This window comes from Phalangium opilio, unplaced genomic scaffold, assembly GCF_054372755.1.
Source record: "Phalangium opilio isolate 3A_F unplaced genomic scaffold, DU_Popi_V2 ptg000011l_1, whole genome shotgun sequence".
NCBI classification, from domain to species: Eukaryota; Metazoa; Arthropoda; class Arachnida; order Opiliones; family Phalangiidae; genus Phalangium; species Phalangium opilio.
In genome coordinates, this window is record NW_028324147.1 from 4,460,526 (window position 1) to 4,487,064 (window position 26,539).

Consider the following 26,539-nt stretch of genomic DNA (forward strand, 5'->3'; position numbering starts at 1 on the left):
CTCGATTTGAAACAGTGTCCCTTGTGGTAAACAAAATGGAGATAGAAGTTACATTTTCGACTCAAAATTTATTTCCCAAAGAACATCCCCAGGCTTAATTTATGCCATCCAGACTTATCAGAAAAACCCTGTATTACTTCGAGCGATAAAATTTGCTTCTAATGCGTCTTAATATAATTATTAATATATACAGAACAGAGAACTAGTGTCGTTCATTTAATAAGCTTAATTCTCTTACCCGATCAATTATTAGCGATTTTGGCTGAACAAAAGAAGCCATATCTCTACTCCCTTTCCTCCCCCTTCCCTCCAAACCCAACTTTGTTTAAGGCCCCGTATCAATTTTGAAATTAAATAAATTCACGCAAGAATATTGAATTATTCCTAATAATAATAAATGTGATTAAGTGCAAAGTTCATAAGATACGTTCCGTTCCATAAGTTTGTTAATCTCTGGTAACTTAGAAACTGGAGCTTGTCATGAAGCGAATGAGGTAGGTCATAGATTCGAGGTAAAGCGACGCAGGCCTGGTGAGGCGCTGCTGTCAAAGGCTTAGTAATGCAGACTATAATAGGACCTAGATGGAAGTCCTGCATGCAAAATTAACCACCACCGAGTGTAGGACTTCAATTCTCTCTTCCGTCGTTCTGCTAGAACTAGCTCGAGCTGTAAGTCTCTCAGTAGCATTACGAAGTATAGGTAGTGTCATACGTATGGAAGGAACATATCTTATAAACTTATGGCGTTACTGATATCAACCATGAACACTGGTGATCCAATTCGTTCCAAACTCGAAAATTAACGAATTGTGGCTGTGTAGATCACAAAAAGCAACAAATAACTAAATAAACAACTTTCTGAATTATTCCAATATTTTATAAACAAAATTCCATCCTTTGAAAGATTTTCATGGTACAACTAACTAAATTCAAGCAATGGTTACTAGGAATATTAAAAAGTCTTTTTGCTGCTACGTTTCACCCCCCCCCCCCCTAGCTTAAACTTCGTACAAGTTGACTAGCTAGTAAAGCTACAGTCGCAGGAAAAGCGAGGAAAATTCAAGGAAAAAGGGTTAAGGCTAATGAATTTTCCCATATTTATGGATCTCATTTTTATTCCATCAATTAGCGAGAGATATTTTATCCGAGTTTTCCGCTCTGTTGGTTTTGAGCGATGAGCTAAATCAGCTAAAGCTTACCAAGCACTCCACCTCGCCTCTCCTCATTTTATACCTTCACTTTTTAGCGAAGCTCAGGATCGTGTAGGCAGAATAAACAGGAGCCAACAATTTTAATTCAATCCTTTTCCTTAGGTTTAGCTTGGTAGTTTCGGAGAGGTTTTTATTTCTAATACCGACATCTTTACGCGGTGTTATAACAAAATGGTATAATTTATGTTCAATTCAATTAATTTTCTCAATTAAAAATCAAATAATTAACGCAATTTAAGTTATCGTTTCTTACTTTAAAAATATTCCGGAAGGAAAAAAAGAAATTAAAACAACATTGTACTTAAGTCATTTTAATTAACAACCTAAATTAATCAAAACCCCATCCATCTCCCTTCAACAAGAAAAAATCAAATCAATATTTTGATAATTTAATATACCCTTGTCAAAAAATACTAATTTAAAATATCAAATTGTGAAAATCCAATTAGAATTTTTAATTTAACATATTTTTTATTCTAGACGGAGAAAATTAAAATTCTTTACATGCATGGCGACCATGTCAAGAAAAAATTGAACTGGAAAACCAGCGAATCATTATTCATAATTTATTTTTAAGTATAGGAATAAATGTATACGTTATAAAGTCAAATTACTTGTCGGCGCCTTAAAGGGTGTGAAAAAAAATTTGAAAAAAAAATTCCACTTTTTACGCTAGGAAAAGGCAGCTTCCACTCTTTCTCCCCGAATGATGTATTTTTTCGAAATTCGAATTTCTCCCGCTTGGCAATTTGAAAGGGAAAGTATGAAGTATCGCTTTTTAAGCTAGACTCGACATCAACAGAAAAATTTGCCTTTTTAACCGTGATTTATACTATAACGGGTTGAACTTAAGCCTACGTATTATTCCGAGATATATTCCGGAAACAGAATTGAAATATTTTTAGATCCTTTCGTTTTATTTTTTGGGGGGGGGGAAGAATCGTTATTTGGCAGCACTGCATCAATTTATAGCTAAATATCTGATTGGTCAACACCCTTTACAAGCAAACGATTTGAAAAAAATCATCAAATATTTGCTAAGCCTCGGTTACTATTACTATGATTTTGAAATTTTAGGCCTATTTTAAGCTTGAGATTCCGAATTAGAACATATTTTGATGCACGTCCTAATAACGTATATTTCTAAATCACCAAATTGGTTGGGGGTTATCCCTAAAGACTGTTTTGAATAGTCTCACTAATAGGTTAGTAATACTATGCTATAATATATGTTTTAAGCTATTATTCCTATGCTAATCAATACGTATCAGTAATTATTTGGTTTGCAAGCAACGTGATCTTAGGTTATTTTAACTCTATTTTCAACACTTATTAAAATTTGGTTCACCGGGGGTCATCCCTAAAGAACGTTTTATAATACTATATTCTCACCAAGTATTATTGGGGTATCCCTTCAGGCATTAACGGTGTTATTAGAATTTCAAGTTTGAAAGCCTTAACCATATATTTTCATTAAAAAACAGTCTTATATCGTTTCTGCTTAAGCTCCAATGCCACTAGATACCAGCCATACTTATGTATTATAAACTTATGGTAAAAAAAACCAACGCTCCGGGCTTTTACTTCTGTCGTCTTACGGTAATTTTAAGGCCCAAAAAATGAGCAGAAAATTCTAGGGGGAAAAAAGGCTTAGCCTTAAGGTTTATCATTAGCGTGACCAAGGCTTAACGGTGAAAAAAAAACACTAGAAAATACTAAAATACTTTATGTAGGCAACGCACGAAACAAAAAACTAAACAGAACGTCAACTCAGCGCGAGACATGCAACGTGGAAATATATTCAAAATAAAACTATAGAAAAAGAGAAAACAAAATTTAAAACGAAATAAGTAAAAACGGAAAAAGGCACGTATTTCGTTCGGTTTTAAATATTGAAACCCGTTCGCACATAACTTCACCGCGAACACTGGTGTAAAGCGGGTGAAACATTTTTACAGGGGCTCGTAGGAAATATATGGAGTCCTAACCCCTAGATGGTAGCTTTCCCAAACTACCCAATATTTCTTACTTTAAAAATATCAAAAATTTAACCAAGGAGGAATTGTTAAGAGATGACCGATGATAAGGGATGATTAAAACTTAGTTATCGCTTACCACGTGGTAAATGGCATCAAAGATTCAGAGTTCCCGTAAAAACTGGCACTACAAACTGCCATCTAGTGAGAATATTTATAAGAAAAACAAGCTTCCGTGGACTGTAAGAGATTTTTGTAAAATAATTCATTTTGTGTTGGAGAGAGGGCGCAAAATAGTTCCTCAGTATACAAATAGTAACCCACGTGACATTAAACCCTTCTACCCATTTTTTCACAAACTGTGTTGAGTTTAGGCTCGCTGTGTATATAACTGGTTCACATCGCAATACGTCTCCTTTACAACAACCCCCTGATGAAATATTTGAACATGAAATTGCGATACAATGTGAACTGAACTGAACGCCGTAATATATTTCTGGCTGGTACTCAGTGTTATAGGCATTTTTGTCTCTTTTTCCTTTGAAATGAGAAAACTAAGAAAACACTAAGAAATGACTGAATATTAAAAGTGGCGGTATAGTGATAAAAAAGGGTAGAAAAGGGGGTTTTAAGAATAAAAAGAGGATTTGTAGAATTCTTTTCTTCTTTTAGCATTTTCGTCTCAGCGGGTTTTTCCTTCGGTAAAAACGAACAAAGAGCATTTGACAGGCCGGCTCCTCCCACGCGTACGTACAATCCACGTCACCTTACAGCCTTACCAAAGCCTAGAAGACCCCAAATAAACCCCTTCTCCCAGTGTCAATAACCCCTGTCGCGCAATCACCCCTTAAAATACGGCACCCTAAAGAATGGAAAAAACGAAAACGTCTTCAATTCTTACTCTTATACTTCTATTCACTAACACTTGACAATATAAAGAAAGTTGAGGCGCATTAATACCTTATATTAATCTTGGTACGAAAGAAAGTAGTACCATTCTCAAGTCAAGTGGGATGTAGAGAAAGTTGGCGCCTTTTTTTTGGTATACTACACTGTGGTGTATATTGTAATGTACTTTTACTTTCTTATATTACATAGGGATTAGGATATAGAAAAGCTGGTTTTTGCGGGAAATTGCGGCTGAATTGAGAGAGAGAGAGAGAAGAGGGAGGATGGGCGTATATTTGGCGGGAAGAAAGAAATTGACGCGCGCAAAATCGGGACGGGATTTTAGAAAAAAAAAAGATTTCTCAAGATTATTTCGCTCGAATGATGCCCAATAAAATGAAAATTTTAATTTCCTGATGTTCACGTGAAGACAGTTATTTATATAAGCGCGTACCATTGGATATTCAAATTATGGTTCTGATACAATATTTGAAAAGGCTTAGTGATATAGTTAAGCCTAACGTCTGGTCGAATTGACCTTTTTGAAAAGGGTGGAAAGCACCTTTGACCAATCAAGGAGCGTCCTGTCTTCTTGTTCTTAATTTAAGAAGACTGGGGATACAAATTGATTTTAAAATCTTTAAAATCATTTAGTCAAATTTGTTTTACACAGTTTTTATCTCCAATATTTTCCACAAATTAATATAAACTTGAGAAAAGAAATCAATTCCTACCTTTAGTTCATCACAAAATAAAAGAAGGAATTCCCTAAATTGAATAATTATTTTTCAAGAGTCAAAAACTTCAAAAAAAAGGCTAAATAAAAAAAATAGGAAAAGAAAATCCAATATTCAATAAATTAAGTTCAAACTATGATGAAAATTCTTCGCTCGTACACAATCTGAGTTTGCTCTATTGAAAAATGCAGGCTAATTCATACGACATACGTATTATAATACAGAAAACTCCGACTGACTTTTAGTAAAAAAAAAAAAAAAAAAAAAAAAAAAACAGGAATTAACTTTAGAACGTTACTAGGTCTAGGCCCAATACCAATCTAAAAATACAGTAAACCATACCACCTAAATTATATTTCTCCATTCTTCAAACTCAATGCATTTTCAAACTGAAACCAACCTTATAGGCTACCTTTATTTTTATTTTTCTTTATAACCATTATTTTATTTTTCACGCGCATGGACAACCTTATTAACGCTACTACCTTCCCACACACTACCAAATTAAACTGAAAATCTATAAGCTAAATCAATATACGTATCATAGAAACTTCAAAGTGCACTTGTGTAGGAATATATAGGGTAAAAGTGGGGGGGGGGGGCTTTTGAAAATAATGGATCCGATCCTGATAGGCTGTGAAATAATTTAATGGAAACTATTTTCTGACTGAACTCGCTCGCGTCCATCCTCTTGGGATTGAGTCAAGAATGAGGCCACTCTCTCTTTCGCTCCCTAGTATCGATGTACTAGCATTCCTTAACCTTTGATTGGCTAGGAGAATATTACATACAGGTATATCTTTCGAAAGAAACTCGTAACACACCAAAATTAGAAATTTTACTAAAGACGCTAGAGATTTTTGACAAAAGTACGCCGTAAACATAATTTTACTTTGAGAAACGAGGTGAGATGGAGTAGACATCTTAAAATACCTATAACGTAACCTCTGTACCGCCATCTACTGTACAGCAACGAGGTCGTCCCAGCTAAGCATCCTTAATGGCGTTTTGGTAGGGTAGTATGGAACGAAAACGTGGACAATGTCACAATGCTATTGGGCCTGTGTCTTAAAAGTATAATTCATGAGAACTTGCTTCTATTTTGAAATGGCGCTAGGTGGCAGCACTTAACAAATCCCGTACAGCAAAATGTAGGAGCGTGCGCGAGGGACTTTGGGAGACTTTCTTTGTCGCATATGGCCCACTAACATCTCACGGATCTCAGCTCAAACATAACACTTCGTAAACACTTTGGGATGTTAATGAAAGCCTTAACTAACTTTCTGTTACTTTTATTATGCCTTTGCTTTAACTTATTTACTTTAGAGAATAAAATCAACCCGGTTTAGTTTTTTTTACAAAAGTGCAACTCAATTAACGATAAGATAAATTTGGGCGCTATTCCCTGTGAAACACTAAAAGCGGGGAAAAACAGTTCCAGCAATTACAGGATGGGAGAATTAACCTTCCACTGGTTTAAAATGGAATAATTTACAGATTAAAAAAAAATCCCCAAATAATTTTATCTTTATTATCCAAAGGTGGCTGGTGTTGTCAAAAATACTACCTAAACAACAATTAGGCTTAACTCTTCTTGTAATTAAGAACACGCCCAAAAAAATTGCGAAAAATAAAATTTTGTTTCTGCAATCGTGGGGAATTAAGGGAGAGATACCAGTCCATCCCAGAATGCATTGCAGTATTTTCTAATCAGGTTAGCAAGACAGTACCTTGCGCATGCCCCTACAGGTATGTGATTGTTAAGTGCTGCCACCTAGCGCCATTTAAAAAAGCTAGTTCTTATGAATTATCTTATATTTTTAAGAAACAGGGGGCATTGTTAACGTTTACACTTAAGGACACTTTCAATATCACTCCAATAAAATTACTCCTTGGAAAATTCCAATACACACAACATTATGATTGAGTTGTGGGCTTCAAATCCTTCCCCCCAAAAAAGCAGCAGTGCTGCCAGCTCGAGAAAGTAGCCTTGAAGACTTATGAAACGTAAGGAATGCGGAAATAAAAGAAAAAAAGATCAAAGATAAAAAACGAAACGCATTTAGAAAATCGAAAAATATTTCGACATTTTCTATATATGGTTTCGATGTATATATATATATTTTTTTAAAGTTATCGTATGTTACGGTCGTAAAATACGCTTGATTTATCTAACCACTTTTATTTTGCCGCTGGAACCTTATTGGAAAAATAGCTCTTGAACAAGTTGTTATTACGATATCAAAATCGAACGCCCCCCGCTACAAAATAACAGAGGTACCAATCTCGCAATGGACTCGCTATCCTATAGGGCAACCCGGCCAACTCAGTAAAGAAAGTATACGAACAAGTTACATTTATGACACAAAGGAAATATATAGCTTGGAGAAATTTTACAACGTGTTTCGGGGTGTTAGACAATAATATTGTGACTCAGAAAAACAAAAACAATTTTGAGTATAGTTATAGATATATAAAATTGAATTTTTGGCTCTAATGTGTATATTAAAAATATTCAGATTAGAACCTGTACGTGATATCAGGGTTAGTATTTACTTCAGTGCGACTCATAGCCCAGTAAAGAGTGCTCATCTCCTCCAACACGTAACGAAAAGTTTAAATATTCTTATTGGCTCACTTAAACTACGTTTTTATGACGTTGCTGACGGGGACGGCGAAAAAAACGTAATTCCTTTTTACCTCTGTCGCTATGACTCGCCTCTTCTTTCATACCCCTCCCCCGTCCCGTGGAAGGGGGGTGCGGGACTTTGACGTGCGCTCACATTACTCTGTTCTCCATACCTACTTATAAAATTAAATCTATCCCTGGTGATTTTGACTAATGGCATTTCATGTTATTTGCCTATAGACCTTAATACAGTCAAAGCCGGGAAACGACCATTACTCTATAGTAAGTGACATTTCACGTTTTAATTGCAATTACTTAAAAGGGGGTAATAGCGTTTAATTTTGATTACCATAGTTTTAAATACTTGAAAATGCATGCGAAAAATAAATTGAGGCATGAAGTTAGTTTCGTTATTTCAATATCGAAAAAGGGATGTGGGTGATATGATGTCATAACTGTGATGCATTCTTATGGAAAAATAACACTGCCCGTTTCATACGTCTCGGCAATACATGTCAGCTTTGTTTCACATTGTAAACTCAAGGTGAATCAAACTTATAGGTATAAAAGTATTGGGTTAAATTATACAAGGAATATCGCGCTGGGATTGAACTCTGGGGGCTTTGGGGATTGGGGTGCGTAGGGAACCCATCAATCTCTGGCTGTCAGGCGACATTGGACATTGATTGGATGCCCGAGACCGACCGTTTTTCCGGTATTACGAGACCCTACGCCGCCCCGTATCCTATACCTTTTACCCTATAGCTGAGCAGAATGGAATGATGGCGGTGATAGAATAGGAGGACCAGGTTATTCTGCTGGAAAATTCAACCCTGCCAACAGCCCCCTTACCCCTGACTACCACGTGGCGTTGACTCGAGTTACAGGGGCTTGGAATACATTTAATCCAGCTCGTGCACCAAAGTAAGTTATCGTGGAAGTTATTAAATGATAAACAAGTCGGTTCAAATATTCTAATGTGGTCAGGTTAGTATAGGGCGCTGTCTGTTAGCTGTGGTCTTCCATCTACGCATTGATATCTTTACCCATTGAAATAAAGCCCCTTGGTGATTAAGGATAAAGGCTAGATTATAAATTATAAAATCCCATTGTTGTTTTCAGGGATATATTTAATTTTAGAAGTAGGAATAGAGAACAGAGTAATGTGGGCGGGCGTCAAAGTCCCGGACCCCCTTCCAAGGAACGGATGATCATAACGACAGAGGTAAAAAGGAATTACGTATTTTTCGCCGTCCCCGTCAGCAACGTGATCAAAACGTAGTTGAAGTGAGCCAATAAGATAATTTAAACTTTTCGTTACGTGTTGGAGGGAGGGGCTCTGTACTGGGTGGTCTATGAGTCGGACTGAAGTAAATACTAACCGTTCTCCATTCCTACTTCTAAAATTAAATCTATCCCTGGTTATACAGAGGGTATCGAGGGCTATTGGCGATTCAGACGTATTTATTTCTGTTTCAGAAATATTTTCAACTTTGTATTCAAAACTATCTAATACTTGTAGTTTAAAACAACAGTGCAGTTCATTAACTTCGCGTTAAAATGCTCCATTATGTTTTATCCTTAAAAAAGCAAGCCATGTAATGAATTCAACTGAATCGGGCAATTCCTTTATTCATGCCGCGTCAAGCAGTTCTTAAAAATACGTCATCGCGCCAGCCCAGCTCCTTTTCAATCTTTTGACGTCCGAGAGTCGAATTTTCGAGGTCTTTGTTTCGCCCTCCCTCCTACTCCTCTTCGAATTAACGATTGATGTCGCTTACAGCCTAACCTCTCTATTTTAAGAATTATCTTCTTTTTTTGCTGGCAAAGCGCAAAATGACACCCAGTCAAAGGCGAACGTAAATTAACAGAGCCTAGCTTACACACTCCTACGTCCAAAGAACTTTTGTTTTAAGAGAGAGTGAGAGAGAGAGTGAGAGAGAGAGTGAGAGAGAGAGGGAGAGAGAGAGAGAGAGAGAGGGAGAGAGAGAGGGAGAGAGAGAGTGAGTGAGTGAGAGAGAGAGAGAGAGTGAGAGAGAAAGCGAGCTTCAAAACGTTTTCAAAACAAGAGTTTCTACTTCGTATCGACTTTCAGTCTAGAGTTATTTGATCAAAATGGTTTCGTAAAGTTCTTATTTCACAACATAATAGCTCAATTTCGAAAGTCGGGGGGTAAAATAGAGTATGGTGTATTTGATCACCTTGTTTACTTAATTTAAGACGATGCGGATGTTTACAACACAGACTTAAATTAAGATATGGGTCCAAACAATATGGACCAAATTTGGTGGACTGATATAAATTTGATATCTTTGGGTCCATCCACATATCGGATGTTGGGTCACAGGAAGAGATTGAGATCACAAAGGGTGATGTTTACTAACCACTATATCAAGGAATTCTGGGAATAAAAATAGTATCGGGGTCGAAGACCCACCCCTGCACAAGTGTCACGTGGTTGAAACGGATTTTTATTTTAAGCCGTCGCTCGAGGGTCAAGTAATTTTCGACCGCGCAAACCGCTAACTCTTGCAGCCCAAACTTTTAATAAGTTAGTGGGTGGTATTGAGGAGGTGGAAAAAATACGACACTGTGAAAATCACTTTAAAATGTCAGCACGTTTTTAATTAAAGCTGACTCCGTTTGATTTTCATGTTTAGTTTAAGGAGCTAAACGAGGAAGGCAACATAGTTACTTTGGGTAATGAAGGACATAGATTGAATCTGAGTTGGATACGCCAGTGATGACGTAAACAATGCAAAAAGTGTTCACCCTTTGAATAACTTTTAAGTTTGGTGAAATTAGCTCTTGAGAATTTTTAGTATCTTTGCCGATATGTGAACTAAGCCTTGTTTTAAATTACGAAATTAGGCGAGTGGTTTAAGAATTGTTTTGAAGTATCATTAAATTAATGTCACTTGCATCGAAAGTAATTGCAGTCAAAGATGAGGGGGAGAAAGCAACAGGCCTAAATCATTAATGGATAAATGAATAATTATTTACCTCGTCAAAATAAATTTTACATCAAAGGTCTTCTCAAATATACATAAAGAAATTCGCAAAAAAAGGGAAACTATATGAAAATAAAAAAAAGAGTTAAGAGATGAAATAAATTTTTTTTTCTTCCAAAAATAGAAACGTATCCTATTAGAATAAATTCGCTTTTATAAATTACCATTTCGCATTACTCCCGGTCCCCAGCCCGAGTCCGGAGAGAGAGAAGGGAGAGAGAGGGACAGAAGGAAAAAATAAAATAAAGAACGAAGTCCCTAACTGGTTTAGGTTTTTCCTCTCCCCAATCATCCTCCTTTTTCCGGCGGATCACGTTGGGGTTTTCGATCATTCCGATTCGAACTAGGGACAAAAAAAAGGCTAGATGGCTGGTCCGGGTGAGGGACAGGACAGGACAGGACATGGCGATCGCTTAAAATCGCCCAACTCGTATCCCTAGTCATTAATAACCTTTGTCAAGAAGTTCTTAGCCAAGACTGAAACGCCAGCCAGCACTGCTCAACACACTCTATAATACCATGAAGTTATCATATTTCTCTGTGAATAGGAAACTAGTTATGTGGATGCAAGTGAGCAAATTTGTTTTCATTATGTTAGAGTACTCTTTCTCTTAGCGCAACATTCATGGAAGAATGAAACAAACTTAAGTTCATCTCCAGCTTGCCAGAAGCTTCTCCTAACAGATTGATGTTCGCGATTCTCGCAAGCTAGGCGCCTGGATCGCTAACCCTAACCAAGCCCTAACTCTTTCATAGTCTCTAGACTAGTAAAAATGGCCCAGGCTTAGCTTCAGTAGCTATACGTACATGCAGGGGTCACAAGATATTCCTGCCCAGCAAGTTTGTTTTTATATTTAAAACCATTTTTCAAGAAGGATGAAATATTTTCTTTGTCCGAGAGTTAGAAAGCTATACGAGGGATCCTTTTCTGGTTCGTGTTAAGTTTAAAATTGGTTTCTAGCAACGATTTACTTCTGGGTCAGTGCTTAGAGTGTTCAGCTGTTTTTCTTGTACTTTATTTCTTTTGAAAATAGTAGTGGAGGGTTAGCTAAGGCCTTTATTGGACCACGTACAACTTTTAAAGCGGATCTCGTGTTTTCGAACAGTAAAATGTATCAAAATTACAAAACTTGTCGAAGAAATCTCGATAAGCCTTGGTCTTTGTTTGGAAACGATTTTGTCACCTTTTAAATGTTTAATTATCTGCGTAGATAGACGGCAACCTGATCCTCTTTGTGTTTATGGTGTGATAAGCTAGGTCTATTTTAGGGTTAGATTGGGTAAGGCGTAGGCTAAGTTTGGTTGAGTTGGATTAGGCGTAGGCTAAGTTTGGTTGAGTTGGATTAGGCTTAGGCTTAAGTTAGGCCAAGTTGGGTTGGATTAAGTTATGTTTATTTTAATGTAAGGCTCAAACTCAGGATAGGTTCAGGTTGCCGTCTTCTAGCCAGAAGACATAACAAAAAGGTGTCAAAACGGTTACGATTTACTAGTAGAAAAATCAGTAACGACTTTGAAAAACTCGTTAAGCCTTGGCTTGAATTTAAAACACAATGAAATATTGCACTCTAAATTTTCACGAGCCGTGAAACACGTGAAAAAACTGCGCATTATGTCAAGATACAACCACGAGGCCAAAAGAAACCGTCGATTATTTATAACCAAATTGAAAATATGAATACCGTTCTTTTCCCTTTTACTTTGGGAGTGGCTTGGTCCTTCAAATACTAAAGGTTCAAATGATATATGACGCGTAAAACAAGCCTGCAGTAAAAATAGAAAAACGTTTCTTTTCCTGCATGGGAAGATAACTTGGGGAGTTGTTCTCGGTATAAAAGAAACAATAGAATAAAGAAAAGAAAGGCATGCAGGCAACGCATCATTATTCCGGAGAAACTATCTTTTATCAAGTCGGCCAGTTCTTCGTGATTAAATTTTTAAGAAAGATGAAACTTGGAAACCATAAATGGGTTCCAAACAGCTGCTTCCCATTTCAGTATATAGCTTGAATGAATCAAAAAGAAATACAATACTAGCAACTTCCGAGATCGGGCACCGCAAGAATAAATCGTAAGCAGGGAAATTCAGTTAAAATTTACAGCGCCTCTATTGAGAAAAAGAAAAAAAAGAAGTGGTAAGAGAACGGAGGAAAGGCCCATGCACTGTTATTTCATTTGGTCATGATTCGAAGATCACAGCAGAAGATGGTTTCCTTTTCTGGAAAATAAATTTCGCCACCAGGAGTCGTCCCTCTACCCTTTCATAAAGGATCCCTTTGACCCATACTTATAGAGATTATGATAGCCTTATGAGGGAACTTCCCGAGAATGTACCAGTAGAAAAAAAAAGATTTTCATGGGTCTAAACTTTAGCTTGATTTACTTTCGGTTCTGGTTCAAAACTTTTAATGATCGACTTTCATACTCATGTAAATTCATTCTAGTTATCTCGTTTGAACTCTTTGTCACGCGCCAGTGACGAAATGCAGAATACGAAATTGGTGCTAATAAAAATCAATAACCGATACTTTTAAAGGGTGCCTCAAAGCTTTTAAGGTGCATGGTAGCCGTGGCTGCGTTACTACGTACTACACCTTCATTAGTCAATCGACGCGGAAGGACTCGGGAATATACTGCGCTAGAGCAATTGGAAAATTTTACTTCCCGACCAGCCTTAACCCTTTAGAAATCCCTCTGGTCAAATCTGCAACCCCTTTTGGCAAAAGCTAGTTTAAAGACTTGACCGAAGGACCCTTGCCAAAGTTGCCAGCACGGAACCGGTGCCAAAATCAACAGCGATTGAGCCTGGGTTTATATATAGAGTACTCGATCCGACATCGTATCCGAAGTTAGGTAATAGAGAGATTAAGCAGTTCGTAATAAGAGAACTGGTTTGGATCCTTGAACTGTTCTTGAAACGATTCGGTTTTATTATTTGTTGTTTAACTAAGAAGTGATATCTAGTTTATTAGGTAGGTAGAAGGTATAAGATGCCTTAGTATTCGCACGCCATAGTCCCAGTCCCCCTTTCAAAATACAAGGGGGGACGTAAAAGGAGGCCGGGCTATTTCACCTCTCCTCAGTCAGAAAATGCGTGTAATTTTCGTCATTCGCGTCGCGCTGACGTGAGTTTTCAAGAACCAATGAGATCGATGCTGGTTGTAATTTAGAGGCGGGGATTAACTCCGGACCTACTATACGTTTGGACTGGAGATAAAGCTGGAAATGTGCAGGCGAATTTATACCTTCTCCCTAATAAACTATAGATATCACTTCTTGGTTTAACTAAGGTTCAGACCAGTTACATGATCTAACTCGGTTAAAATTGGCCCTAAAGTGTAGAGACCAATCAGGGTTCTTAACCTCTCTACTACCGTTAAAGGTTTACTCGAGAACTAACTCAAAGGTCGAAGATTTAGCCTGACAGGCCAATTACTTAACAGTCTAGCGAACTGCAGCCCGGACCCTTTTCGACCTATAATATCGATGTTAGCGGCCGATTTAAGCAATTTGTTTTTCGACCTATACCCCAAAACCACACTCACTAGCTCCTCTAGCGGCAAGGAACGAGTTTAAAAACGCTAGAGGTTTAGTCCACAGGGTCCGAGAGCGACTTTGAAAGGATTTATTTACACGCTGGACATTCAGTTCCTCGGCCTTTTCGCGCTTCATTGGATGGGACCAAGTTATAGCGGACGGAGCCCATCGATTATCGCGCCCAGCGCGCATTGCGCCAACGAGGACTAACTCTAAGCTATAAAACATACCGTACTTGATGGGGGCTTCGACCCCGGCTAAAACACCGCGTGTAGGAAATGGATTAGAGTTTAGACTGGCCTTTCCAACTTAGTTCCGATGCCAAGAATTAGGCCTAGCGGTCGTTTAGGAAAAATGGGAACCCCATAAAGGCTTAAAATGTTTATGGCCACGCTGCTGTACCTCCAGCAGATATTTACTTCAACGTATTCACTTCTGTTACTAAATTGAAGTTCAAATAAGATTACAAGGTCAATCCGGAAGCCGAGGCTTAGGTTATATTAAGAAACCAGAATGATTTTACAAGTTTAACTTGTTGTTCTTAGACAATTTTTGAACTCAATCAAGCCGCTTTGGTTTACTTCAAAGTATTTACTTCCGTTAGCGATTAAAGAAATGAAAACAGAAAAAAAATAAAGAAGGCACCGAAGACAACCGAGGCTTAACAAAGAAAAAAAATTCAAAAATCGATATACTGAAAATTTCTGGCGCAAGAAAACGTTGACCTCTCCGGATGGGTTAAAGAATAAATAAAAATAAACGAAAAACTTAAAAAAATTCAAGCTTGAGTTTAGATTAAAGTTGAAATTTAACCGTATTTGAATGGGGAATTTCAACTCGAGACTAGAATAGAATAGAGTCCTCCTAAGCTAAGCCTTGGCTATAAAAATATAAGGAAAACAGGAAAAATCTTCAAGATGTTTTAAGTAGGGATGAACCGGTAGCTATTCAAGTCCGTATATTTATTCTTTCCCTATTTTTTATTCGGGTTTAGGCTTAAGAAGGGGCGGAGTATTCGGACCGTAAATACCGCCATCTTTTGGCGATGTTAGCTGGGCTTAAGGAGAAGAGAGACTCCAAACTAGGTTGCGTCAAAACAAGAAAGGGCCACTCACTTATTTACGTTCTAAGGACAAGGATGCCTGGTCCTTTTCACTTAAGAAATATCTATTTTCCACAACAACAAAAAAAGATGCTAGGCGTAACTACACTGCCATTTAACTTAAAAAGTTTCGGAAGTTCACTTTAAAATATGCCGGAAGTGAAAAGTTACTAAAATTAAAAAGTTTAAAGATACGTCAAACAGTTGATTTCTTAACCTCTCCAAAACTAAATTAATTTAATTTAAATTGAACTGAACATTTAATTTTAGTTCAATAATTTAAAAAACTTTCTGTAAATTTCTTATCTCTCTATTGTAATTTTAAGTGTATTAAATTAAATTAAAATTAATTTTAATTTTATCAAAATGAATTTATAGTTTCAATAATTAAAAATTTTTTGCGACCAAATTAAATCCCACGTTAATTTCTTATAGCTGAAACTCTTAACTTAATATTAAAAAATAAATTAATGTTATAATTAACTGAAGTAATATTTAAATTTAGAAACTTAATAAATATATACGTAAAAGTAAGATTTGAAAGCCAAAATAAACGTTCTAAGCCCCTACAAGTGGGCTGACCGAAAAGTCCACGTGTATGGCAGTAAAAACAAACCTACCCCTTTAATAACTTTTTTTCTTTAAATATCTTCACAAAATTCCCTAACAACTTACAAAACAGTTTCGCAAAGAAAAAAATATATACCAAAATAAACTTTCCAATATTACCACCTTAAAGGGTGAACTAGATAGAGTAAAACCACCACGGACTTAATCCCCGGACAAACGAGGACCATTGTTGAAAGATCTTTTCAAAAACAGGAAGATAATCCTCTTTATATTTCCGAGACTTTCCAAAAAATGATGAGTCGAAAAATAGAAAGAGGGAGGGAGGGAGAGAGAGAGAGAGACTAAAAACAAACTGGATCGGATTAAAGCACGTTTTGTTCGATACACCCCATTAAGAAAGTACTGCAGTATTCCTTTTATATGTACCTTGAGCCGTGACCCGTCAGATAAGATACAAAGACACCGGGGCATCCAGGGCCAAGAGAAAACCTTTATCAATAGTGACATGTTAAATTGGTACCGAAATTTAACAACGAAACACTAATTGAATCACTTAAAAGAAGGACTGAAAGTTTCCTCTCTGTTTAGAAAAACATTGCACAGGTATAAAGGTACATTGTAAATTAAGCAGACTTCAATTAAGTTTCTTTTTACGGAAGTACAGAAGTTAGAAGTGAGAAGTTAATAATATTAAAAATAAGGGTTTGTTAAATATTTTCTTAGAATAGGGCCTTCCATTTTTGAATTGCGAAAGTGCTTTTAGAAATTCTAATTAATTAATTTAATAATAAAGATGTATTTATTATTAAGAGTCTTAAAACTAAAAAAAATCATGAATTTTTAAATTATTGAAATTCAGATTTAAAATTAAATTATATTAAAATTTTCTTATGAAGTCAATACAGATCTAAATGAATAAATTTTAATAAATTCAAATATTATTGCGATGTGCTAAAATAGTAAGTAAATAATAGCACAAATATAATAGAATTTTTGACTTAAATATAACTTAAAATGTAACAAAAAGGGAGAGTAAATATTATAAAAACGTTCATATCACGTATTTCTCACAGAAACTTCCAGGAATTCATACATCTAATAGGAATTATTGCGCCTCCATATCTCCCATGTCAATTTCAACGCGGTCATTGTGGGCCGGGCTCGAGAACTTTCATCTCACCTCACATTCTGACGTCTTTCTATCTGTGTTTTCATTGGTTGATAAGTAATTCGCGCGAAATAAAATTCTTCATACACAGTGATTAGTCTAGCCCTTCCTACAAAACCCGCCTGTAGATACGTTAAGATAATGGCTGCTACGCAATAGTTCCAATTAGCTGTATGCATCCCTGATATACACTAGCATAAATTCACCAATAGCCCTACTTGCAAAGTACAGGCCAACATTCTTCCATCGTTGGAACTTAAGACGTGTTTAAGCCGCCTTAGAAAAAGGAAAAGAAAAGAATACTTATACAGGCCTACTAGTAGAATTGTTAAGCTGTTGTAGTTATTCCAGCACGCGCTAGGCTGCTCGCAAAACGATAATTAGTCCTAGGGTAGGAAAACGGTAAAGCTAAAATTGATTACCTCGAGTCTTATCTACCTATTGCCGGCAAGCGAACTCGTAGGGGTGGGCCTCGTAACAGCTAGGCCTTTTGGAAAGTTACTATATTCTTGGGCCACTAATGAAATCGATACGATAAACGTGTATAAACGCGGGGGGAATAGATATTCCGGTGTACAATGCACCCTAAAATGGGCTAAAAAGTGATTAAAAGAAAGAGACCTGTGTCTAATACCCAGCAAGAACCAGCGTGTTAGGCCCTATCTACTAACGCAGTGTTTTATCTCTTCTCCAACTTTAACTTCATTGTTCCATCTAAAACGGACAGAGTTTTGTTTCTTTCTCAATTTTACTTCTTTCTAATCACCTAACGTAAAGTTTAGTACAAGACTTTCGTGGATGGAAGCTCGACGAACTTTGGTCCCAAACAAATCGATCTGGTCTAAATTGTTTTTAGCCAATTACTCCTGGAAAGTGTTACGCTTAATTAACTTTAAAGGTTCACCTACCCTAATCAATAAATTATTATTATATTACAAGGATATAAATATATATATAGTAAAACTGCTAAGCCTAAATTTATAAATGACACTCGGTTAAATTAGGCTTAACGAAAAGTTAAAATTCTAGTACGTGTAATCTATGATGGAACCAATTAGCCATATAAAAGGATTTAGGCTTAATTAACTTGGAAGGTTAACATACGGTAATCAATAAATTAATATATTAAAAGGATATAAATAAAATTGTTAAGCCAAGGCCTAAGGAGAGGTTGAAATGTTAGAACGTTCAATATTATGAAAGGGGAGCTGACTTTTAATAATATAAATTTCCAAACTGATTTTGATTGAATAGGTCAGGCTTGAATGATGATTGTATTCAAATTAGGTCTAACTAAGCGTCGTACACTTTGATTAATGTTGTAATTCTATCGAGATGTCGTTAAGCCTTGGGCAATTTTAAAGTTTCATTTTGAACAACCACAACAAATGAAACAAGTATAGATAATATTCGATACAAGAGTTGAGATATCAATTATTACTAAATTATCTGTCCAACTAATCATTTTCATCTGTTCACGTAGGCGACTGTCTGACTCACGTACCGGTTTGTGGTAGAATAAATCACCCGTCAAGGGAAGCTTTCGCGCCCACCCGTATCGAACTCAACAGATATTAGAGGTCTCTAAGCCTTGTCGCGCACATAATCAGACACTAGAGAGAGAGAGAGAGAGAGAGAGCGAGAGAGAGAATCCCTATTGACCTGTCTTTTAACGCGTTACACACGTCGGTCGGTCCTTCCTTCCAAACGCTATCTATATTACAATTTATCGAGTCTAGCTTATCCTTTTCCACCTATCCTCACACGTCAAAACATCCTAAATCGAACCAACGAAGGAGTCCTTATATAAATAGGTTTAGCAGTGCACGAACTTTTCCAAATACATCGTTGAGGTTTTGGAAATTTCGGCAACAAGTTAGCGGTTTTAGCAGAGCATTATTGTACTATAACCCAATAATGCGTAAGTATGGGAAAACCGTATTACAATTACGAAATCTACGAAATCTATCACTGTCCATTATTTCAAGAGGTTATTCCAGTAATTACTTGCAGAGAAACCAACACACAGTTGCGGAAGGCCGCCCTGTTAGGTTATCTCCCTGGCGCCAAGAGGTAACGCCAGATGGCGGGAGGTTATAGTTGACTCGCGCTGCCTCTAGCGATGCATCTTGGCGCAAGGGGAAATAACCCAAGAACGTGACCTCCCGCCCCTGCAGTGTTTGCTTCTCTTCTGGAATTAATAAAATGGTCTATTTACCTTTCATACTACCCAAAAATATATACCAACTTTCCTGCAAATACAATTTAACAATATGTATTCATACGCTTCAGTATTCTACCAAAGCCGCGGCATCATAATTTTCAATAAACACAGCTCATCATAGCCATATAGTTTCCACATAATTCATTAAGGGGATACGCCGCGCACCTCTAACACAAATTCACACCAGCACCCTAAACTGTAGTTTATGAAAGTTAGGAAGCAAGGAATATCTATATAGGAAAGGATGACGTAGGCGGAGTATATTTGGACGATTCCAGCCTTGGGGTGGGGGGTAATTTGGCGGGAAAAGATTGGGGGGTTGGGGTTTGAGAGAGGCGTCGGCTGGGGTGTCGACAGGAACTCGCGTTAACCTAGATGGAGAAGCAATATAAGGCTGTACAATATACGGGGGTTCCCCTAACCCTATACCTCCACATCGCCCAATTGATAAATGAAGGCATGACCTATATTACTTTGGGGCAGGCAGCCTCGTGCAAGGCCTATTCTTTAGTAGGAGGGACCGCTTGGGGCAATTGCCCCAGCACGGTGTCATCCCATAAACTAGGGTTAAAGAGCCAGTTGAGGTTAGGCGATTGATTTTAGAAGAGACATTAGCCCCGTCCGTCGAACTGCAACCTTCCTTGCCTTGCCATGACATGCCAGGATTGAGATTCTAGACCCCCATCCCAGTATTTAGTTCAATGTATTTTAAGACCTACTTGCACACTTGGGACCATTACCAATGGCTGCGGGACACACCGTTATTCTAAAAGGAATGGAAGAGACCATAGAGGAGTTGGGGACTGTTTGTTATGGTGCGGTTCCCCCTTAATTTGTTTTAGGGTTAAGAAATTTATTGTCTAAATTGGCATATTTATGTCAATTGCGTTTAAAACGGACCATTGGTTTTAGAGCTTTGAAATTTCGACCAGAAAAATAAAGGTCATCATCAAAATCCTATTCTCCTTGCTAGTATCCACAAAGAAGTACTTAATTTTCCTACCCCCATATGGGTTTGTAAGTTCCATGGCATGGTTCTCCATTAAGATATAGTTTCTTTAAATTTAAAAGCATCTTCTGGACATAAGTATTTCAGTTGGTACCAAATGCATTTTTTTATATATTATCCTATAGTTTACAATAGTTTACAAAGTGTATATATTCCAAACCCTTCCTAAAAACCTTGTTTAATTAAAAAATAATACCATTTTTTTTTCTAGCTTAAACTTCAAGATCCTTTTAAAAAGGCAAAAAGGTTTTTTTAGTTTGCGAAAAATCTTAAATAAAATTCAGTATTCAAAGACTTGATGCTAATAAAAACGTAAAGTTCGTAACATTTTCAATAATAGAGTTACAACGAACACAAGCACATTCTATCTCGATTCCGGCTCATTTATTTAAGATTGGAGTAATTAGTAACTAGTTAAAGTAACGGAGGAAACTACCCACGTAGCCTGTGAACCCATTCAAAAGAAAGTACAAAAAAAAAAAACCCCACTTTTTTCTATCTTGAAAGCATAGTAGCCCTTAGTGCAGCGGCCATCTTTAATTCTAAAGCCTTGTTTTCCCCTCTCTTTCTTTTTTTTTTCTTTACCCGCAGAGTATAAGTCTATGGGCCAAGGCTTAGTAGCAAAGGCCTAGCCACGAAATGAGACTACGGTTTTAAGGCGGTGCAAGAAAGGGTGGGAGTATGAGTGTGTGTACGGAAAGAAGGTGGTATTCGTTTAATCAAGGTTTCGTATCCTCATTAACGGTTCGCTTGGCGTTATTCAGCTCGAGGGGGTCCAATCCTTACTAGTAGGGCGCTAATCAGTCTTCGGTACCTCCCCCCCTTCCATCTCCTCCTCTTTCATTAGGATTTCCGCCCAATGATAATAACCCGAATAACCTTTCGCCCAGGCCTTACCTGAGTTGAGTTTCCCGCGAAAAATTTGCGCGGGAAAACTAAATAGGCGCGCGCTGTACTACGTTCTGTATCTCGAGATTATTTTTGTTAGGCCTAACTCTAGAGTATCGGAGCGTAAGTTATTCCCGCCAACGTATCTTTCCCAGATTCCCTTCTTATTTCTCTACCACGTCCTCCTAATTGCGTACTCACTGATTCGCAAGTTTTATCCTGTTACACCAAGGGAATGAAGGAATTATGGCGCGAAAATGAAACTAAAAAAAAAATTAATTTCAGACGTTTTAGGTTTTCTTACGCCGCCCTCAAAGCTTACGCGATCTTGAGATATTAACCCCAAAAAGTTTCAGAATTTTTTTAATGAGATTTTTCTTATTTATTTTCATTTCGGTTTCTATTTTACTGTGCCAAGATGCGGTTTAATTACAGATTCAGATGTAATATACTTAATAGATTGTAAATAAACCGTAATTACGCAAATATTTCATTTAGTTCTTACCAGCCACACAAAAAAATCTACTTAGACTCTGGGACGTGACCTTTGACATCAAATAACACCAGGTAACAGAAAGATATTGTTTTTAAAAACGGGCATCGCGACAATATTTTAAAAGCTTAGCTTTCTCGACATTATTTCATGCCAATTTATCCCCATATTCACTGACATTATTCATTTACCCCCCCCCTACAAAACTTGCTTCTTTTGACCTATAACAGCGAAGCTACCCGACTAATTTGACCCCATAGACCTTGGCTCCATCTAGTAATATTCACAATATTTAATACCTTTTATTTAACAAAGAAATGGCGCTTTATCGACATTATTTCACCCCAATTCACCCCCAAAATCATCGACATTGCACATCCCTCCAACTTCCACCATTTGACCTCTATCACCCAAGCAACCCGACAACTAATTTGACCCCGTAGACCTTATAAATATCAATCTAACAATATTCCATTTCACCAAAAAACCAATATCTTTTAGAGCAAATCACTCCGAAACAAAATATAAAATAAAAATCACTAAAAATCTCATCTTCAGCCATAGAATGTAATAATAATAATAAAAAATCATATATAGACTAAAATATGAAACGTTTCCCAATATATCCCACCCGAGTCGAGAGATAGTATACTCTACACTATGAAGTATTACAACACAACAACACCAATACTATACTTAATGTAGGATCACCCACTTTATTGAGAAATTCTCGACTAGATAGTCCAGACAATTTCTCTTTCTTCAACAAAAAGATCATCTCATTTCCAATATTGCAAAAGAAAAAATGAAAAAAAAAAATCTCAAATAATCCTAACACTAAAAAATTGCGCCTGATTTTTAGTAGAAAATATGAACGAAAGAAATACCAAAAAAATTGCCAATAAAATCCAATTTGTCAGCCTACAACAAAACTAAAAAATTCCTTTCAAGCGAGGCAAGCGAGGTGATGATATAAAGGAACCGCTTGCGCAATTGCACTTGCATTTCTTTCTTTCTTACATAAGAAGGTAGAAAGAGTATTAAAATAATCCCTAGATCGAAATTAAATTCGTCTGACTTAATACTTCAAAGTTTTCTTTAAAAGGATTTTCCGGTTTTTTAATTTTTTCCTTTCTGCGTTAATTCGATTTGGAGTTAATTCAATCGTGAAATATTATAAATAGATTTTCCCCCATCTTTCCTTTGATGTTCGAAATAGTATATTAAATAAATTATATTTCCTTTCAAAATGGACCATGCAGGTCTATTTATAAGATTTTAAAATGATATAAGTAATTAACTTAATTTAAAGTAAAAAGTGGAAAGAGACACCAGGATACTATAGTCTGTAGTATTTGAGCGGTTGTAAAGGAGCTAAAATACTATATTCTCTAGTATTTGAGCGGCTGCGATGGAGCTAAAGTATATTTCAACCCCCTAACAATGAAATGGGGAAAAATACTTAATTTAAATCACATTAAACATATTTCAAGCTAAATATTTTTTAAAATGAAATAAATGGATTAACTTAATTACTCAGTCGTAAAATTAACGTTCAATAACGGGTTTAAATTTAGCAGACTATTATTAATACGAATGCGCCGTGATATGTTTGAAACGTTTCAGTATAACCATATTTGGTTAAAAATTCCATTAATAATGCTGGTTTTTAAAATCCGGGTTCTGAAATATTCTCTGAATTCCGAATTAACCCTTGGAAGCTTTAAAATATTAACTTCAGTAGGATCGTTCATCACCCAAACATACCACCGAGTTGTAAACGTCCAAATATATTTAATTGTTTTTCTAGTTCTAAATCCAACCATGCGAGTACTTTAATAATATTCTACTGTATTTATTTGGATTGAAATAATTTTAGAACTTAAATCTAGGAAACTTTCCTACTCAAATAGATCACAAAATTAATTAAAATATAAATTTATATTAAAATAATTCAAATACTGTGGTTTATGTTAATCTATATGAAAGGAAATTATCATATAAATATCATTTGATTTAAACATAATTTATAATAAATTATTTCAAACTAATTTTTTTTTTAGTTCTGTGTTTCAGGGGAAGATGAATTATAGGGGAAAACACTCAAGCTTATTTCTTATGGCCCCTGTAGAAGTGTTTAACCCTCAATACACTTGTGTTCGCAGATGAGCAGCCTTCCAGGGGCATTATAAAAATCTTGAATTATTAAAATTAAAATCATGTAAAACAGGGTGAATTTTCGATAAAAAATGGAAGAGGATAATTTTAGTACATCAAGGTCATTCTAAATTAAATTTCAGCACGGTTTAACTAGATATACATTTCCATAAACTAACTGTGCTACAAGAGCAAATATTACTACTTTGCTGGTCCTATTTAAAACTACACAAAATCCACGTTTAAATTGATCAGTCGCAATGGACTTTTCTATGCGATAAATCGTGTCTTTAGGCAATTTTAACCCATTTAATAACATTCAATTTAGGCTTCCTTTAAGGAGTTTAAGCAAAAAAATCAATCAATTACACCAAGGCTTAACTAAAACTAGGTTGACGCTAAAACCCCATAGGCTAGCCAAGCAGAGCCTGGATTTTTAGAATTATCACTATAAAGTGCTATAACTTAAAACTATATAAATGATATATTATTTTTTGCACAAAAGAGCAAAGGCATCGTATCGTCGCCCAAGTGCATGCCGGGAGAGATAAAATAAATTGCCATATTTATCAGAAATGAAGGATAATTTGTTACGTAGCAAAAACAGGCTCGATCTCCTCCAAGTCCCATAGTGTGTTTGTGTCTTCGAGTTGTTGCAATGAATAATGGGAAATTTCACTTGAAAGGGTCAATAGACACCGAATCGGACTTCGCTTCCATCTTTCATTCCATACGAAAAATTACAAGCTATATTTATAGCAGACGACGTAAAATACTGGGTTTCCATATAACCACGTGCGAAAAAATGTGAACACGTGATTTTGATTTTAGATTTGAAATCACTTCATTATATTTCACCAGGAGGGATAGATTTAATTTTAGAAGTAGGAATGGAGAACGGTTACTATTTACTTCAGTTATTCCGACTCTTAGCCCATTATAGAGCCCCTCCCTCCAACAAGTAACGAAAATTTTAAATTATCTTATTGGCTCAGTTTTGAACTACGTTTTGATGACGTTGCTGACGGGGACGGCGAAAAATACGTAGTTCCTTTTTACCTCTGTCGCTAAGACCCGCCTCTTCTTTCATACCCCTCCGTCCCGTGGAAGGGGGTCCGGGACTTTGACGCGCGCCCAGATTACTCTGTTCTCCATTCCTACTTCTAAAATTAAATCTATCCCTGGTACAGCTAATAAGAATCAATTTACCGCGACTTCAAATAACGTTTTATGCCATAATCTACTGCCACTACCAATAGTTCAATTCAATTCAATTCGATATATTTCCGATGAATTTCTTTCATTTCTATTATTTACAATACTTTAATAAATGAAAAAAAACCCCACTTTTTTAATCCTTTCCTTTTGTTTACTAAGTTATTTATATGAATTTCATGAAATTCTCTTTGTTCTTCAAAATCCTTAGTAAAAGAAAAACATCCCGTTTAACATTTGAAATCACTCCCGTTAAAAGGCTTTGAAAGCATCTCATAGCCACACACATATGTATACAAATACATCCAATTTCTTCAAAAGCAACAATAGCATCTAAGGACAAAATTTAGTTCGAAAAAAAAAAACAAAACGAAACCATCGGGAATATATTTCAAACGGATATCTCACAGTTTGTTTATAAATCAGAGCCAATACTAAAAAGGGTTTGAAAAACAATAAGAATACACCGTTACTCCTCCCTTAACAGTATTAGTTCAAAATCAATGGATTATAAGCAATATTGCTCCTTGGAAGACATATACTATACAAAAGAAAATAAAAATGTACATACAAAAAGAATCCCAAAACACACAAAAATTCTTCCTGAATCTCTAAAATGTATTTGCTATGTATACGTATTCGCAAGCTTGGAATAACCCTTATTTCTAAAAGAAAACTGGGTTATTTGTGTGATTCTAAGGTTAAACGCCATTGAATACTATAGAACTACCCCCAGGGTAAGGGTAAAACATCACAAACTGCGGCAATGTTGCACGTAAGGACCCTCTAAAGGTTTTCATACCAGAATTGCAGGATTGCAAAAGCTTTCCACCACGTACTAGTATGATATACTAAGATCCAGAACGGCTTATACTTAGCTCGGCAGCTTCTAAAGCAAACCCATATAAAAGCCAATGGCACAGAAAAAAGACAGTACTTACCTATCTAAGAATTCAATAGAGTCGAAGCTATCGCAACTAAAGAACTAAGGTATTAAATATAGAAGATTACTATTGTTTACGTTGCAAACTCCGGGTGGTTCGAGGTATTAATACGTACCAACTTGAAACGTATAAAGGTATGCCTTTCTAGTCATGCAGCTGTTACATAAGTAGGTATAGAACTTCCAAAATGAAATGAAGTTCAGCAAATAACAAGTACACTATAACGTAAGCAGCTGTTGGTTGATGGACACTTTTTGTCGTTCGTAACATGGATACGAATCCGTTGCCTGATTTCTAATACCCTTGGCATCATAGCAATACCGCAACAAAGGCCTATTTCTCCTTTGCCGCTAAGCCTAACGTAAAGAATACTATTGTATATATTCCGCAAAGGCTTAAGAAAAAAACCGTCCCCAGTATAAGAAGCAAAGAAAACAATGCATTCAAGAGGCGAAAGAATATCGGGACGACAGATGGTGGGACAAGCTCAAAATAGAGAGGTGTAGTGGGGGGGAGGAGTGAATAGAAACTAATTATCTCGATGACCATTGGAAGGATGGCAGACGCTAACTAAATGTCCTCTTCAATGGACAGACACAGATAAAGACAAAATGACAACTAGGAGCCTTAGGTGTCCATCAAAAGGAGCCCGAGTTCAGGGAATGTGGTCAACCAGGAATACATCTGAGTTCAGGGAACGTGGTCAACCAGGAATACATACAGCTATTAGGACTTATTGTGTAGACATTATCTCAACGTATCTAGGCGGATTTTTCACTTTCAA

The 26,539-nt window shown here is 36.4% G+C and overlaps 1 protein-coding gene across 1 annotated transcript in view; it reads right to left on the reverse strand.

The window, feature by feature from the left end:
- LOC149709972 (coiled-coil domain-containing protein AGAP005037) overlaps positions 1–26,539 on the reverse strand; it is a 353,484-nt gene that overhangs the window by 105,443 nt on the left and 221,502 nt on the right. The window lies entirely within an intron of this gene.